This window comes from Euprymna scolopes, chromosome 39, assembly GCF_053919585.1.
Source record: "Euprymna scolopes isolate OS-2025 chromosome 39, ASM5391958v1, whole genome shotgun sequence".
Lineage (NCBI taxonomy): Eukaryota > Metazoa > Mollusca > Cephalopoda > Sepiida > Sepiolidae > Euprymna > Euprymna scolopes.
Genome location: NC_136520.1, coordinates 46,482,019 through 46,501,533, shown reverse-complemented (window position 1 = coordinate 46,501,533; position 19,515 = coordinate 46,482,019). Strand labels below are relative to the sequence as shown.

The window sequence follows — 19,515 nt, the reverse complement described above, 5'->3', positions numbered from 1 at the left end:
TCCTTTTTACTATGCCTCCCCACGGGACAGAGTTAGACACCAGGGTCGTTTTTTAACGTGGAGAAAAGGAACAAAAAATTTAAATTGCCTCAGTTGTGAAGGACTTCTCCTCCACTGGCAGAGAACAACAAGTTGAAGTGCAACAGCTGGAGAACAGATACTACACTGTGATCTCGGCCCAAATTTATTATTTTATATTATATATGCGTGATGATTCTAAAAGTTCATTATTTGCTTGTCTTGTAACGAATATGTTGCGCTGATTAATAAAACAAACTTCCTGGGGCCTATGTTTGGTTTGGTTTGGTTTGGTTCGGTTTGGTTTGGTTTGGTTTGGTTCGGTTTGATTGTTTTGTTTTACGGCATATCAACCCTTTTCAGGTTATTTAATCCAGATATGTTGGAAATAGTTTTTTATGCGTCAAGATTTTAACGGTGCTTCCAATGGTCCTGTTGTCATAACTTAGATCGGTAAAAAGCATGAGTTGTACAGCGGCGCATCTCCGATCTCGCTCGTTGCACATGTGTCACTTTCAGACATAATATAAGATTTCTATCGCTCTTGAGACTTTCACACAATTGGCAAACTAGCAGATGGTCTCTAACAAAAACAAAAAAAGAAAAAAGAAAACAGGTTTTCATTAAACGGAGACTTAATCATGCCGTCTTTTCTAGATCAAGAATTTTATCGTTCAACCTTGAAGATACAATAAAAACTGTATCAATAAACAGATAACCTGTTAGAAATCTATTAAAAAATAATATTAATACACAATAAATTGAAGAAATATGTCAGGGAATTGTGTCTCCAGTAAGGATGAATATCATTCAGATTTTGATAAGTAAATAAATATGTTACGAGTACGAATATATTCGTTTGAAATAGATGTTTGTAATGGCTGCGCATACGAATTTTGAAGTGAATGGACCGTCATAATCGATACCGCTAATACGCTTTAGCTTTAACGTAGGGTGCCTACGCTTGAAATTTTTGTCGCAGGAAGTGCGCAAGCTCCAACTACCCCTCTCCTTAGTCTACATTGTAAAATATTAGTGGCAAGTTAAGTATATGTACAGGGCGACTGGAAACAAATGGTTAGTACCAGATGGGTGTCCATTTGGGAACTCTAGGCGATGTATGTGCTGTCAGCTTATGTTAGTTGGTTGGTTGTTTTGTTTTACGGCATATCAACCCTTTTCGGGTTATTTAATGCCGAATCCATTATTTTGGAACTAGTATTCATGTTGCATCCAGTTATTTTGTAGAACTTCAAGCTTTTTGTATCTCCAAACGCTAGTTTTGTTTGGTAGTTGCATAGCGGATTGTATTGTTTTTGTTCCCTGCCCTACAGAACATGTGTTTTTGAAATGGGAGAGGGAAAAGGGTTACAGTATTAAAGTTTGGTACATTTTTAAGTTAGGAGACCAGCCAGGAAGTGGGAGGGATAGAAAGAGAAAGAGGGAAATAGGAAGAAGGAAAAGGAGGAAAAGGAGGGTTGTTGTTTTTGTTTTTTTATTTTGCAGAACATGAATAAGTTTTTAAAAAGGAAGTAGAAAAACAAAAAGCATCAACGTTAGGTGCATTTCATCTCAAGAAGCCAATATCTTCAGACAGCCTGATTGGTAGCAACAGTGGAACTTATGTACAATATGTTATTTGCTGATGTTGAATTTTTAAGGAATTATTACAAAATATTGGACATATTGCAAAGTTTGAATACAACCGAATAATAATAAATATATACATATATATATATATATATGTGTATATATATATATATATCTTTCGTAGTAAGATATATGTTACATTTTTAATTTTTAATTTCTTTTTATTATTGCATTGTCTTGTTACCGTTTGATCTATTTTCAGACGGCTGAGAAACAATAAAAAAAATAAGCTGATATTTACTCATAAATGTATATTTGCGCATGCATACAACAGCATATTCAGTCGACTTACGTTTGGACCTTCTTTGCAGCTATTTTCACACGCTTATATATATATATATATATATATATATATATATATATATATATATATATATATAAATCAATTGTCCACAAATTATGTAATCACTTGCTTTGCCTTACGCTGCTCTTTGATGTTGCATCTCGGAGAAAATGCACTTTGAAAAGCTGGAGACAGATAGACTCAAAGACACACAAATATAGTGAGTTTTGTATATAAGACTAGCAGGAGGAGCGGGCTTTACCCGGTCGTAAAATACGTTTAAATATGGTATATCAATTTGTCCAGATTTCGTATATATTCGTTTATATAGCTGTGCTTTCATAAGTAAAAAAAAAAGTTATATGGGTACCATAAGATAGAATTGTAACTGAAAGCAAAACTGCAGCATACAAAGCTGGTGACGTTACCACTGTACCAACGTGAAAAAACATATAAACTGATTAAAACTAACTAAGATTAATGTCGAAAATGTTTTACGATTTTTTTCAATTTTGACATCTTTTTGACCCCTTAAAAACTATTTAAATCGGCTAAAGACCCATGAAAAACGGTCCGTAAAAGATCTAATCATTTGAGGTCCCTAGCACTGCTCTGCGACTTTTAGTTTCGGAAGTGACAGATCTTGAAAATATGGAGACAGACAGACAGACAGACAGACAGACAGACATAGTCTGTTTTATAAAGTATATGTTATATAAAGAAAATATTATTACATTCGTTTCTTGATTCAACGTGGTTATTGGCCGTGTTCCGCTAGCGAGCACACATGACTCGGAGAAAGTTTTCGCTCAGATGTTTTTATCGCTGGTAGTATTTCTCTAAATTATTTATATTTACACGAATTATTCTATAAACAATGAATGAAAAATGATTTAGTTTATTCTTTTTTAATCTTTTTTTTTTTTCAATACAAACAAGGAGCATCGCCACTTGGCCATGAGAGGCTATTTATGAGGATCATATCTATAGGGAACCATTTGGAGAATTGGGCCACGAAATGTCGGTTCGCGTCAGCGAAGCAAGAACCAGAGATAGAATTCCAAAGTCTAGCAGTCAGACACTATTAGAGTAGAAGTCTTTTTTTGGTATCTATGGACCTTAAAATTGGATGGGTGAGATTTTGTTGGCTTAGAGTATGTACCTAGATGGGGTATAAGTGTTGTGAGTTCATTAGGGCACATTTCATTAAAGTCTCTTCCCTGCAAACTCTTTCCTACAGAAGACACGTTGCGAGACTGTCTCGGCTTTATCGTTATTTTCATGGCAAGTGCTCATCTGAACTTCAATCTATGATCCCCCTCGCCAAACTTTCCCGAAAAACACTAGCTAAAACCACTATCAATAATTTCTCACACTCTTTATTTGTGCCTAAACCTAAATGTAGATTCCATGAACAAACTGCACACCTCTTGCGATTGCCTGTTTACGAACTGACTACAATTTGATTGACTTCAAGTCCAATGTAAACAAGTTCTTGATGAACCGCCCCCCCTAAGTAATCCAATTTACAAAATTCCCGCTATATATGTTTATTACGCTATAATCACATGAGCTAATGTATACCCACTAACCTTTATCTTCGAGTGGCCTCCTGGCCTTGATTCCAGTGTAAGAAAAATATTTATGCAACATTGCTAATGAGACAATCGTTGGAGCTTGGCCGATAGGGAAGACTTATTAGATTGGATACTCTTTTATAGACCCTGCCTAAAATGAAGAGACTAATAGTCAATGCACATGCCCAGATACTCCATGCATTGAAGACTGATGATTTTGTAAAGATACAGTAAATCCTCGGGCGTGAGTAATTTTCTAGCACTCTTGTGATTGCCCGCAATCTTTACAACAACCTTGGTAATATCCTGAATGTATTTATTCCAATTCGTGTTGCACGTGAATGTTAAGCCGATGAGTTTGAACAATGAGCTCTCAGCTCGGTTATTATTAGCCATGACAATCAAACTCATATTCATTATCTACTAAATACTCATTCAGGATCAGATTCTAATCTTAACCTATGTAACAAACAAAATCCCTTATATCGATATTATGCTAATTGTTATCATTGTTATCTCTATTAATAGTAGTACTAGTATCATTTTTGATTGCCTCTACGAAGGTCAATCCCGTAATAGCAGGACCAGCTATTTTGGACTTCCTCTGAACTATTCTTTATTCCATATTATTATTTCAAAACTTGCGATAAAGGTTCGAAAATTATGGCTCTTAATTCGGAATAACACACATTCTATCATGTGGAAGGACGTGCGACCTTTTTTTCCGAAATGCTGCGAGGAATGTATTAAGGTCGGCACCAACAAGCTAAAAGGTTATCCGGAAAATAACAGATGTCAGTGAATCTGACCGAAGCCGTGAATATTCTGGTTGCACGCGATGCAACGTCGAGTTCAAAAGTTGTCTCCTTCTACTAAAGCTGCTTCGGTTCTCATTTAGAATATTGCTAATGCTACTACTATCAAGGTATTTATTCTCAGTACCAATTTATAGCGTTTTTCTATTTGGGAAAGAAATGTCTGCAAGAAAATCAATAAAGAGGCCATATAATCCGACCAAAATTGGATTCTTAAATGTCATTTCATTGGATCGTTCTGATCCGGTGATTTTTCTCTGGATCATTACAATGTGCCAGGTCTAAACTTTAATCCAATACTTTCGTCATGAAGTGGTGGTTGGTGCGTTCATTATTTGTTTTAATCTCTATTTAATCCAGGGTTCAAGGACAATATTTGAACCTCAACCTTGTGAGAAAAAGAAAACCAAAATTCATCTTTTTGCTATATTGATTCTCATACAAACATCAGAATTTTTTATTTGCATTATTTGAACTAATGTACTCGACTTGGATGTTAGTCATCATAGCGTTTAGTCCAATTTACTTTCTGACCTTTTTTTTACTACGTCTTACCGAACTTGAGGATATACATACATACATGCAGCATACATACATACATACACACATACTTAAGAATAAAAATTATCTAACAATCAACTGGTATGGGAACCTATGATTATAAGTCTTACAAGATATTACTGGCTGTAAGATTCTATAAGTACTATTCCACCTAAATAAGAATTGCTCGATATACAAGATAGAGCGAATAAATCAAATTTTAGTCATTCAGTGAATTTAAAAATTTATGACGTGAAATGTCATGTAATGGTAGATAATCGAAATCCTATAGGATAAGGAACTCCAATATTTCAAATGTATTCTTTGTCTGACATAGAATAATAAACATCTTTTTATTTGAAATTAAAACATTTCACGCCATAAATTTTTAAATTCATTGAATGACTAAAGTTATATATACATATATATACATATATATATATATATATATATATATATATATATATATATATATATATATGAGATAAGTCACAGATTAGAAATCAAGTGAGTTGTCCTGTCAGATATTACATTGAGGTAATATTTCAGGACAATTCTAGCTAAAAATGTAAAGCTTCTAGATATATCGGATTACTCGATTACTTCTGATTTTCCCCTGGATCACTACTCGTCCGACCTGACAGTAATATCCTGGAAACTATTGAACTCATTCCGATATTGGACTGCCCAGGTCGTATGATATCCTTTTTCTATGACTTTTAATCACCATTTAAATAAATTTTAAATAACATTTTCAATATATGTAATGCAAAGCAAAATAATTGTTTATTCATAGCTGAACATTTTGATAATTGCTTTTCATTTCCTCTGATGAAATATCCATTTTCGAAAATCCATGGATTAAGGAAATAAATATAATTTTTCTCTATACATTCCTTGTTTCAAGCATAAATTCTTAACTTAAATATATTTGTGTATATTTTAATCTACAGAATTTTACTTTAATCATTAAACATATATATATATATGTGCGTGTGTGTGCGTGTGTGTGTGTGTGTGTGTGTGTGTGCGTGTGTGTTTGTGTGTGTGTGTGTGTTTGTGTGTGTGTGTGTGTGTGTGTTTGTGTGTGTATGTGTGTGTGTGCGTGTGTGTGTGTGTGTGCGTGTGTGCGTGTGTGTGTGTGTGCGTGCGTGTGTGCGTGTGTGTGTGTGTGTGTGTGTGTGCATGTGTGTGTGTGCGTGTGTGTGTGTGTGTATGTGTGTGTGCGTGTGTGTGTGTGTGCATGTGTGTGTGTGTGTGTGTGTGCGTGTGTTTCTCCTAAGAAGTTCAGAAAGAAAGACGGTGTCATAGGCTTCAATTTCTCACCCGCCCTATATTCTAGATTTTGTTCCCTGTGACTTTTGGTTATTCCTAAAGCTCAAGGAAAACCTTAGAGGTTGTCGTTATGAAACAATTGAGGAGATGAAAGTGGCTGTAACGAGAGTCATTAATCACACAAGATTTCCAGAAGTTGTTGGAACGATACAAGACGTGCATTGGAGCCGGAGGAAATACTTCGAATGGGACTAGAGTTTCATATGTGGACTAGCAGTAAAATTGCCATACGAAAAAAAAAATCTGGAAACTTATTGATGGCACCTCTACTTGACCTTTACTCCTGATCTGAAAAGGAACACATACATCAAGTCTGTTGCCAAGGTCGCTGGAAAGATGGTGGGATCCTTCTACCGCTCCAGAAGATATCTCACTACCGATGCAATTCTCTATCTATATAAAAGCCAAGTACGTACAAGGATGGAATACTGTTGCCATATCTGGGCAGGAGCTCCTAAAAACAGCCTATCCTGCCTTGCCAGAGTACAAAATAGACTTCGTGGCTTAGTGGAGGATGCCCTTTTCTCTACCCTGCAACCTCTCTCCCACAGAAGAGACGTTGTGAGCCTATCCTTGTTTTATCGTTATTTCCATGGCAGATGCTCGTCTGAGCTCCAATCTCTGGTCCACCCTCGACAATCTTTCACGAAAAACACCCGTCTAGCTGAATCCACTGTGAAAAATTTCCCCCACTCTATATCTGTGCCTAAATCAAAACATGGATTCGATGAACAAAGCTTCTTTCTTAGAACTGCACGCCTGTGGAACTCTGTTCTCTCTGCCTGCTTCCCACCTGACTACAACTTGGATGTCTTCAAGTCCAACGTTAACAAATTCCTAATGAACCGCCCCCTTAAGTAAACACTTCATCAAATCTCCACACTAACGTACTGTACTTGCAATAACCCTTATCCCTGAGTGGCTTCAGGCCTTGATAAGTGGTGATCACTGTGTAAAAAAAAATTTTTTAAATAAAAAAAACCTCGTATACAAATACACGTATGCATGAATACCAGTTGTGGATACGTCCTCAGCACTCATTGGTTTTCTTGCTGTATTTCTGTGTATATTTATGTTCTGGCCTAAAAATTCAACCTTCCCGGGCTTTATCCATGAAGGGAGTAGTTTTATTGTTGTACCTGAGGCGTTTCTACCGGGAAATGCCGACGGGCTAAGAATGAATCTTTTTAGATCAGATTACACTTCATCCAGTACGCTGACTCAAAAAAAAAAAAAAAAACTTTTCAGACTTTGTGCAAAACCTCCTGCAGACGAAGGGTGACAATTGTTAAGTTGTTAACAACACATACTTGACAATCTGGATGCGTCAAGATCCAACCCAGTTACTTCCACAGGTATATTTTCACTTGGGGATGTTGGTAACCTTTACGTGTCCCCCCCATAAGTGCCAGTCATTTTTACAGAAAATCATTCTAACTAGAAAAGTAATGGAGCAATGAATGCAATCTGAACCATACGATATGAATGATGCACAACAGCAAGCCTCCTGATGAAGTAAATACATGTGCACAGACATGGATACATAGATAACTGGATGACTGTGAGGTTAAAAATCTAACCTCTGCTGCCTTTACTAGCGTGATTTAACCAACAAGGAAGACAACTCTCTAAACTATGTCTTCCCTTCCCGTCGGCCCAATCACGCTAATTCTTTTCGCGTCACGGATTCGAGACGAGGCCATACTTGGCACACGCACACACGGGCATTAGTCGATTACCCTTTCCCTAGACCCCGCGGGTTTTATTTTCTACCCACAGCCCCTTAACAATCTAATTTCTCACGCAAAGTGTAACACGAATTTATTTCTGAAATTAACTGAGATTGTCTGACTCATTGCCAGCGATCAAGTTCAAAATCATCAGCTACAGGACCAAAATCTATTTTCAAACTATTTCCGTTTTGCTTTGATTTGCCTGTTTTTGTAACAGAGCGCGGACGCACGTATGGCGGCTATTTGCAAACACCGAACCGTGTGCGAAATGACGTTACGGTAAGGAATAAAGAAAAGGGTTATAAAAATTAAAAAGCACGTTAGAGAAGTCGATCACGTTAGAAGTGGCTGACGTCACATCTAGAACAAGAAGTCACGCGTGGCAGGAGAATAATGAATGAATGCCTTTTGCTTAAAACCTGAAACAGGAGTTGGATATTTTTTCTTCTTTTCTATTCTTTGTCTCTTTTGCGACTGAGTCTACAACGTGTGGGTCCGGGTGTCTACATGTTAACACGTGTGTAAAGGTGTACTAGGTTATATTTTTAATTTATCAACGTTTGGGTATTTAATCAGCCCACTTAGCAAACCGGCCAAACTGGATTCGGGGGAGAATAATCGTAAGAATTTTAGAAAATGAACCGATTATAACAAAGATTCAGAAAATGGTACTTTTCTTTCTCTTTTTTTTTAAATATTTTGGCATTATTATTAATTAACGTGTTGTGTTAATTCCCCCCCCCACTGGTCCTTTTTTAGCTCCAGTATATTTTCTATATTTATCAAAAGTTTAATTGCCATTTGGAAGCAAGAAATACAAAAACTAACAGTTTCAAATGTGCATTGTAAACTTTTGCGGGTCACTGTATATAAATTTAATTCGCAGTCATTTATATGACGTGTGTGTATATAGGTGTTGGTTGGTTGTTTTTGTTTTACGGCATATCAACTTTTTCAGGTTATTTAATGCCGAATCTAGTTATTTGGAGGAACAATTTTTAATGGAGTATATTTGGGTTTTTTTAAGTCGGATTCTATTCAACCCATAGTTGGGACCCTAACAGGTACTACCACTCTGGGTCAGAGTGGATCTGGGAGCAATGGCAATTAAAGGGTGGCTCCACACTCCCCAAGGCCAGCAAGGTGGGGCCTCACGATCGGATATAGTTTTAGGTCATATCCAGGACCGTATATAGGTGTGATCGTCTATCTAAATTTCGTGTGTATGTACATTTAATTACAGATCATGACATGACAAAAAATATGCATACATACCTTTACAACACAAAGGACGAATAACATTTATTTATTTATTTATTAATTTATTTATTTCAACATCTGTCCAATCCGGAAACATATCCGGGTTTTGTCTTCTAAGGTCGGAGGTTACTGAATCAGAAAAGTCTGAATCGCACGACTATGTTCGCTCACACAGGTCAGAACGTTTCTTTCTTAGAACTGCCCGCCTATGGAACACTGTTCTACTGGTTTGATTTTTGACTGAATATAATATCGGTGCCTTCAAGTCCAATGTAAACAAGTTCGGGAAAGTCTGAAGATGTTCACTTTACAGAGGTCTGAACTCTTCTGTCCCCCCTCCTCCCAGCAACCTGCTTTTATGGTTCCCGGGCATACCTCAAAATCACGTGAGACGCGATTTTTCGAGAACTGTTCGAGCCTGTGGGCATTAAAAGACCAGCTCGTACAACAGACAGACACGAGCACGTTTTTGCGGTAAACCTTCTCTATTTCCCCCACAGTTGGCATTAAGATATTGGTGTACATTTAAATTTCTGCATGGTGATATGGCCGTGGAAACAGGGATGAGGAAGGAAATTACGAATGCAAGCGGCCTGATGAAATCAGCTATTAGAGTAGAAAATTTTTCAGCATCAAGGGCTCTCTTTGAGAAGAAGAGTCCGATTTTACTGCCAGTCTGGGTGTCCGGAGTATTTTCGTTTCGTAAATATAGGTAGAGTATAAATAAATAAAAACAGGAAGAAAGTAAAAAAGAAAAAAAAAGAAAGAATGACAGTCGGAAAAAAAAGAGGAGAAACGGAAAAATAGAATAAAAAAAATAGAAATAAATATAAAGGGAATTATAAGGCAATCAAAGTTAAAAATTAACAAAGAAGGAAAAGAAAAGGGAAAATAAAGGATAGAATTAACAAAGAATAAAAAGAAAGGAAGAAAGAGAAAAAAGAAAGAATAAAATAATAAAAGAAAGAAACGGCAAAGAAAAAAAAGAAAGGGACAAGAAAATGAAACAAAGAGAATGTGTAATCGATAACAGACAAAATGATTTATTGATTCACGAAACAATCGCAGGACGATATAATGGTGGCCGGGGAAGGCAGATCGATATTGTCGGATGGAATCAATAGCGATTGTTTCCCAATCAGGATCTTTTGCTCGCCAATACCGGCACAGATTTTACAAATTACGTCCTCTTGTATGCAAATATCACATTGTCCATTCACACATACGTAAGTACACATATATATATATATATATATATATATATATATATATATATATATATATATGCGTATCTGTGCACATATATATGTGCGTGTGTGTGTGTGCGTATGTTGTGTACATACAACAAATACATATCAACGTGCAATATATATATATATATATATATATGTGTGTGTATACGTACACACACACATATATATAAATATATATATATATATATATATATATATATATATATACGTCATGTAATTGGGCGAGGAAATGTAGGTAATGCATGTACGACAGTTAACTCTCAATAAGAATCACCTATAAAATGGCTTTCTTAAGCCATTATTATCACGATATACCAACAACAAAGAATATCCCATATATATATATATATATATATATATATATATATATATATATATATATAATATTCTATAAAAGTCACTTTTTGTGTGCTTAGTCTGCCTTTTGAAAAGTTCACACAAATGTAATTTATATTTTTGGCAATGTTCTTAGATAGGTTTTGTACCTAGATTCATCCGATAAGTATCCAAAGATTTTTTAAAAATCGGATTTATCCGATAAGTATCAAAATTTTATTTTTAAATTGGATTTTTCCATGTCGTCGTTAATAGCGTGTTTTTTGGGGTGTTTTTTTTTATTTTTTGTTTTTTGTTTGTTTGTTTGATATTTATGACGTGGTCCGTAGGTTCAAACTCTGCACGTAAACTTCATCTTTTTTTCTTTCTTTAACTGCAAAGAATTTTATAAGACTTGAAATATTTACGTGTTTCTTTTTGTTTTTTTGTTCTTTGCATGACGTGATCTGTACGTTCAAACTCCGCACGTAAATTTCTTCACGTTTTGTTTTCGTTTTTCTCGTAAACTGGAGAGAATATTATATAAAATAATTTTATAAAAGAAACAGTAGATTCTCTAGAGTGCAATGAAGAACACAATATATTTTAGACTGAATTACTGCATGGAGGCATGTGAAGCTTCCTCCCCGGCTATTTCACGGATTTCGATGACAATAAAAATACAGGAATGTGAAATATTCGGTGATCATCATTCAATCCCGGGCAACGTCGGGTCTCCCTGCTAGTATATATATATATATATATATATATATATATATATATATATATATATATGTATGTATGTATGTATAAAAATCACTTTGTATCTGTGTGAGTTCCTTCCTCATAGTTTCGGAAACGGCTGAGCCTATCTTTTGATAATTGCACAAAAAGCTAATCTATATATCTGGCAGTGTTCTTAGATATGTTTCGTCCAATTATTCGTCCGATCAGAATCGAAAATCGAAAAAAAATTAATCCGATTTTAAAATAACTTTTCTCTCTTGTAGATGAAAAGAATTTTTATCGGGGAATATTTTATATATTGGGTTCTCCATCGAGTGCACTTACTGTTTTATAGACATGCGTCAAACCGGATTATATCAATTGTTCAAAGTGAACAAAAACGTAGACATAAAATTCACGCACTCGACTTATTATTATTTGCTTAAAACGTATGGAATATAAGTGAACGAAATAAAGCGAAAAACAGGTAGAATTACAAATTGCAACACAATAACACAAAGTAAGGGTATTAGTATCCTTTTATATTTCGGTGCTAATGCACTTATGATCCGCTCTATGTTTTAATTGTATTTCCAAGTTTAATTAAAGTGTTCTGATATGTTGTTTTTTTTATTCAATCGTAATGTTAAAATACAGAATAGGTACAAAACACCCTTCCCTCCCCAAGTTAAGAACGCTTCTTCTTTTAAATATTAAGTACTTTAAATAGTAAAGTTCCTACAGTTTGTTCCCTCTTTGTTCAAAAAAATCTTGCTCGAGATTCTGAAATTTGAAATATTTATAATCTAGCCTAAATTTAATTGTGTTATTTTTCTTTAAATTTAATTATTACTCCTTCCTGTTATATGATATTATTTTCTACGAATAGCTTTTCCTTTACTTTAAATGCATTCTCATATCTCTATGAATTAATTCACCTTTTTTTTTGTAAAAACCGGGTCGATAGCCATTAGTCGCGTGTTCTCGTAAAATGAACGAATGCGTGAATGTAGGATTGACATGAAATTCTTAAAGATAAAAATGACCGAAAAATATCAATTGTTTAAAGTGAAGAAAAAAAATAGAGATAAGACTTACGTACTCGACTTATTATTTGCTTATAAAGTATGGAATATAAGTGAACGAAATAAAGCGAAAAACAGGTAGAAAGGAAAGGGAAAGAAAACAGGAATTATTACAGAAAACGGAAAATTGTGATAAAATAGAAGAAAAGCGAAAATAGAGATTAACAAGGCCGATAGCCATTAGTCGCGTGCTCTCGTGTAATGAATGAATGCGTGAATGTAGGATTGACATGAAATTCTTAAAGATAAACTAAAATGATCGAAAAGTGGGCTGAAATGACTTAAATAAATAAAAAGTAAATGACTTTAATGAACTTAAGGGAATTTAAGGATGAATTGAATGACCTTAAGAATGACTTGAATGCTTAAAAAATAACTGGAATCCTTCAAAAACAACTTGAATGATCTGGAGAATCACTTGAATGGCTTTGATACTGACTGGTTGTAAAGCGGGTGATCATTTTACATTAAATAAATACAGAAAAGTGATCCCCAACTTTATATCACAATAAGTACAGCATGTAGTAAGAACAGATGGTATTTATTTGCTCCCCCCCCCCCGAGCAAATTAGGCACAAGGCCGATTTTTAATGTGAGGAGTGAAGGGAGGGGGAGGGGAAAAGGGGACCAGCTCCCGAGAGGTGGGAAATGGGAGCTGGTTAAAGGTCAGGCATGTGGGGTTGCCCCCACATCTGGTCTTTGCTAGTCATAGCTAGTCATAGCTTGCAGTATCTGCCGGAACAGATGGTATTTATTTGCTCCCCCACTGAGAAAATTAGGCACAAGGCCGTTTTTAATGTGAGGTAAAAACCAGCTCCCCTAAAAGTAGGCAAAAAGGGGGCACTCTGGTTACCAAAAATAATAATTGTCCCAGTATAGAGGGTTTCCCCTCCATTGACTGGTACAAATTATCTTAAGTGCAGCATCTGCCGGAACAGATACTACACTTTGATCTTGGCCAAAAGGACAAGAAAAAGGTGGTATTTATTTGCTCCCCCATCGAGCAAATTAGGCACAAGGCCGATTTTTAATGTGAGGAGTGAAGGGGAAATGGGGACCAACTCCCCGGGGAGTAGGGGAGCTGAATAGTGACAATTTGTATGGAGGGTTGCACCTACATTGACCAAGGTCTTATCTATGGGGTCGCACCCACATAGGGTCTTTGCTTGCAGTATCTGCCGGAACAGATGGTATTTATTTGCTCCCCCACTGAGCAAATTAGGCACAAGGCCGTTTTTAATGTGAGGTCAAAACCAGCTCCCCTTAAAGTAGGCAAAAAAGGGGGCACTCTGGTTACCAAAAATAATAATTGTCCCAGTATAGAGGGTTTCCCCTCCATTGACTGGTACAAATTATCTTAAGTGCAGTATCTGCCGGAACAGATACTACACTTTGATCTCGGCCAAAAGGCCAAGAAAAGAGTATTTATTGCCCCCCCCCCTAGCAAATTAGGCACAATGCTGATTTCTAATGTGAGGAGTGAAGCGGAAATGGGGACGAACTCCCGATGGGGCATAAAAAATTACTAAGTTAAACATTTCCCCCTCCCACCCACGCCGTTTAGCCCCCAAAGTCCTCTGGGGACGTCAAATCCTGGGGAAAATGAACAAACGGTGCAATTTTAGGCCTTAACATAGGTAAATTTGAGTTCTGCACCATGCAAAAAAAGAAACAACTAATCCATTATTTGCACCACCACCATTATTTAGCCCAAAACATATTTAAATTTGAGTTCAACACCATGCAAAACTGCTCAATAGACATACACAGAATATTTTGTAAAAATATAGTAAAATAGTCCCAAAAATGGAGTGCTTTTATTAGCCCTAAAAGAGCCCCTGGGGAACACCCAATAGTTATCGCAGAGTATAGAAAAATAAAATTATATAGAAATCAGTTAGTTACAACTTTTCAGAAAGTTTTATAAAAATCCAAGCCATCAATTTTTTTTAATAAGCACAAAAGTGTCAATTTTAGTAATTTTAACCAGAATGGTACACCTTGGGGGACAACCGGAGTTTTCCCGGAAAATCCGTTCTGTTATTTTTTACTCATACCATGTTTAATGTTTGTGCGGAATTTTAAAAAATTTAAGGCGTAGTTATTGAGAAAAGCGCGGACAGACGAACAGACGAACGGACAAGGGTGAATTTACAGGTCCAGCATCCTTTTGCAAGGAGGGAACAAAAATAATTTATAGAATAAAAACCAATGAGTCTAGTTAAACATAGGAAATATAAAAGTAAAAAAAGAAAGAAAAAACAGGTAAAATAGATAGATTAGAAATAAAATATTACGTATGATATACAATGGCGGTCTGCGTCTTGTCTGGAGCACTCGAATATCAGTTGTGGCTGTAATGTCGAAGCTGTAGTTTCCTCTATAGATGCGGGCCTGGGCGAGTTATAAAGAGACCTAGTTTTGCATAGTTACCTGGACCTCACACTGGCGTTACAGGAGTTGCAGGAGTTGCCCGAAAGGTACTGCACTACCTCACAATCCGCCTATCGGTATTCCAAGCCGGATTTTTTGTCAACGATTACAGAAAATATACAAAAGAAAAAAAAACCCTGCCAGTTTCTTATCTATAAATATAAAAGCGAAAATGTGTGTATGTATGTATGTATGTATGTATGTATGTATGTATGTGTGTGTGTGTTCGCTTTTTCTGTATGTCTACAAAAGGCTTTTTTTCAGAGAAGCGGTCGCTTGCCTAACAATTTTTTAAAACATTTTATATCACATGTAAATCATAATATCTCAGAGTTGTCAACGGAGCTCGCCTGTCTATTCAATTTGCTTGACTTCGAGAAGATAAATATTCAACAGTTTTCGCTCGCCGATAATTAATTCTGGCGGCATTTTTCCGGTTTCCCCTACCCTCGCGTTCCGCAGTAAATGAAATGCTACTCCGCAGTCAATAGTTGACCTCATTAAGTCATTAAAACGTGCACCTGCCAAATCTAAGTAATTAAATAAATTAGTAGGTCGCGATGGTGCAATGGTTAACGTCGCACGGTTTCTTTTCACACTTTATTCTACAATTTTTCCCCAAGGATTCCGGTTCGATCCTCATGCTTACCTACCAAAACATGTTTTTTTTACTTTACCCCCCGCCCCGAGTTTTGATTTACCAAAAACCACACACACCTCCAAACACCCGGGCAACGCCGGTTACCCCTCGCTAGTACTTCTATAAAACTAACATACTCAAATTCAAAGTATATTGTTGCTAAAGATGGTTTGGTAGTTCTTCCACTAGCCTACCCTTTTGGGCAGCGTACAAAAAGAGTATCTAAGCTCTGATACCTATTTGGCATCAATTGAAATGAATGGCTTTCGTGTTTTGGAGGCTCCATGTTTTGACAAACTTCTGGGCTTGACCTTTTCTCCTGCACTGAAATGGAACACGTACATCAAATTTGTTGCAAAGGTCGCTGGAAAAAATGGTTGAATTCTTCCACCGCTCCAGTAGATATCTTACTGCTGGTGCAATTCTCTATATATAGAAGAGCCAAGTACGTCCAAGGATGGAGTAGTGTTTCTCCTGCCCAGATATGGCAAATAGTTCAGATGTGGCAGAGTTCAAAATAGAGTTCAAAATAGACTTGTAGCTTACTGGGGATGCCCTTTTCTCTTCTCTGCGACCTCTTTTCTACAGAAGAGACGTTGCGAGCTTTTCTCTGCTTTATCATTATTTCCATGGCAAGTGCTGGTGTAAGTCCCAATCTAATGTCACCCGCTCGCCAAACTTTCACGAAAAACACTCGTCCAGCTGAAACCAAGATAAATAATTTCTCCCATTCTTTATCTGTGCCTATACCAAAACGAAGATTCCATGACCAAGGCTTCTTTCTTAGAACTGCACGACTGTGGAACTGTTTTCCGTTTGCCTATTTCCATCTGATTATAATTTGGTTGTCTTCAAGTCCAACGTAAACAAATTATTGATGAACCGTTCCCTTAAGTAATTCAATTTACCAAATTTCCATTACTAACGATTACTATATTATCCCATCGATTTTTGTACACTCAGTAACTCTTATTCTCAGGCCTTGATAAATGGTGACTCCTATATAAAAAAAAACTAATGCACTGTCTACCAACCTTCAACCCCTGCTCCATCGCCGCAGTATGTCTTCTCTGTACCTGCCTTGTAATTATATTCAAAGAATGTGCTCTAATTAACTTACCACACTATTGCGTCCTCAACGTAAATACCCCTGACAACCAGACTAATAAAATAATCCTTCCATTGCTACTATAGAGGTCCCCAGATGCGATAATTTTTTTACTCAAAAGCTTAATAACTTGAAGCGCTTGCCTATGGAATTCCCTCATTATTCTCTGGTTTTCGACTTGACCAACATGCGGAAATTTAAATGTAATATGAAAAAAATATCTTGTACTATAACTTTCCACGACCTATAAATCTGACCCATGATCACCGTATCGATTTACGTATCAGTGGCAATATGCTTTAGTTCGAATGAATAAAATTAATAAAAAGAGAAATATACCACAAAGAAAAAAATAAGAAAGACATAGAACCGGTAAAATTACGAAAGTAAAAGAAGGCGGATAAGAAAATAATATCAGAAAGAAAGGAAGAAATAAAGGAAAATATTTTTTTAAAAAAAAGAAAAAAAATCCGAACAATGATAGTTCAATATTTTTTCTTTTTTAAGGACATTCTTTAGTCGCTTTTCATTTGAAAAAGAGATGTACTTCTCGAAATATTAAAACCTCCGCCATCCCGGTTAAAGCAAACAGTAAGTTCCTATTTACTGATTTGCATTGTGATTATCTTGAAAAATAAATGAATATACGACATTAAATAGAATAACAAAACAAATAAGACCTTCTTCATCTGTTTATTTTTATTCATACATTACGCCAATACAACAACCAAGTCTCTGCATTGCTATAGCCTTCTTATACTCCTCTATATCTATTTGCCAGCCATGCTTCAAGCAAACTACCTTTCTCTATTATAAATATGTGTGTGTACGTGTGTGTATACTTACAATCTTGTATATTTAAAAATATAATTTATCCTCTCGTATAAGCTATTGCATAGTAGCCATACCGACAAGATTTTGATTGGGTTTCGTATACTAATCTATTTTGAATATATTCTCAGGGTGTAATTATAAGAAGAAATATCGTCGTGACATGTCCTGACAAAGCTTTGTACAGAAAGACGTTAGACACTACAGGATAATGTCTATTAGGTTTTTAACGCTGAATGCTTGTGCGTACGTTTCATGAAAATATGTACCTATCGCTTAAGTTATAATTCGAATCGTTTTTGCATAAGATACACCGGAATGGAGATACACGAGATATTCGCATGAGAAAACGGTTTCAGACTCTTAAACTTACTTATCATTTTAGTGATATTTCATAGGATAAATATACAGTTCTACAACAACTATTTCACATCATATATCTATGTATATATATATATATATATATATACATATATATATGGGTGTGTGTTTGTGTATATGTATGTGTGTATGTATTTATATATATATTTATATATATATATATATATACATATATATATATATATATATATATATATATATATATATATATATAGAGAGAGAGAGAGAGAGAGAGATATGGACGGGATAACACAGAATAAGAAAAGAAAATCGGAAAGAAAGGAAGAAATAAAAGAAAAATATTTTGTTAAAAAAGGAAAAAAAGATCCGTCTTATGATATTTCAATATTTTTCTTTTTTAAGGACATTCTTTATCCCCTTTTCTTTGGAAAAAGAGATTACTTCTCGAAATATTAAGACCCCAATCATCCCGGTTATATAAAACAGTAAGTGCTTAATTATCGCTTTTGTATTCTTCTGCTCCTCTATATCTATTTACCAGCAATGCTTCAAGCAAACTACCTTTCTCTATTGTATATCCATATATATATATATATATATATATATATGTATATATATATATATATATATATATATATATATATATATATATATATATATATAAACAGGACGACACGTCTTATGATATTTCAATATCCTTCTTTAAGGACATTCTTTAGTTCTTTTTCTTTTGAAAAAGAGACACTTCTCGAAATATTGAGACCACCCCGGTTATATCAAACGGTAATTTCTTATTCACTGATTTGCATTGTGATTTTCTTGAAAAATAAATGCCTAATAAAATAACAAAACAAATAAGATTTTCTTCCATTTGTCAATTTTTATCCATACGTCGGGCATAAGCCTAACGAATCCTAGCGTAGATGGAACCCGGAATATTCTGTGTAGTTTAATTGCCATATATATTTTCTAACTTACTATATATATATATATATATATATATATATATATATATATATATATATATATATATATAGATAGAGAGAGAGAGAGAGAGAGATTACATATATGTATATATATATGTATATGTATATATATATATATATATATATATAAACTTACTTAAAATACATTGAAATAAAAAAAAACAATATCTTTTCAAATTAGTCAATATATATGTAAGGTTGTTATGAGTAAAATAATATAAATATCAACCAACCATTACACGGATCAATCTCAACATATCGATAATATGTTGATGACATAAATATGCGTATTTTTTGTTGTTTTTTTTTTTTCATATTTTAAAATTTCTTTTTTCAAGGCAAATTAAATAGACCAGCTTTGAAGGCAGATCTTCACAACAATCTACAATCCAACAAAAATAAGCTGAAAAACTCAAGAATATATATATATATATATATATATATATATATATATATATATATATATATATATATATATATATATATATATATATATATATATATATGATACAGGCGATTGGAGAACACCTGTAAATTTTATATTCATTGCGACGGTTTTATGTTTAATGCAATACAACAAACAAT

General features: G+C 34.9%; 1 protein-coding gene and 1 pseudogene across 1 annotated transcript in view; one reads left to right on the top strand and one right to left on the bottom strand.

Annotated features, from left to right (window-relative positions):
* The window catches only part of LOC145263777 (gamma-aminobutyric acid receptor subunit beta-like), a 757,317-nt gene that overhangs the window by 252,306 nt on the left and 485,496 nt on the right, over positions 1-19,515 (top strand). The window lies entirely within an intron of this gene.
* On the bottom strand, positions 13,865-14,012 carry LOC145263994 (U2 spliceosomal RNA; annotated as a pseudogene).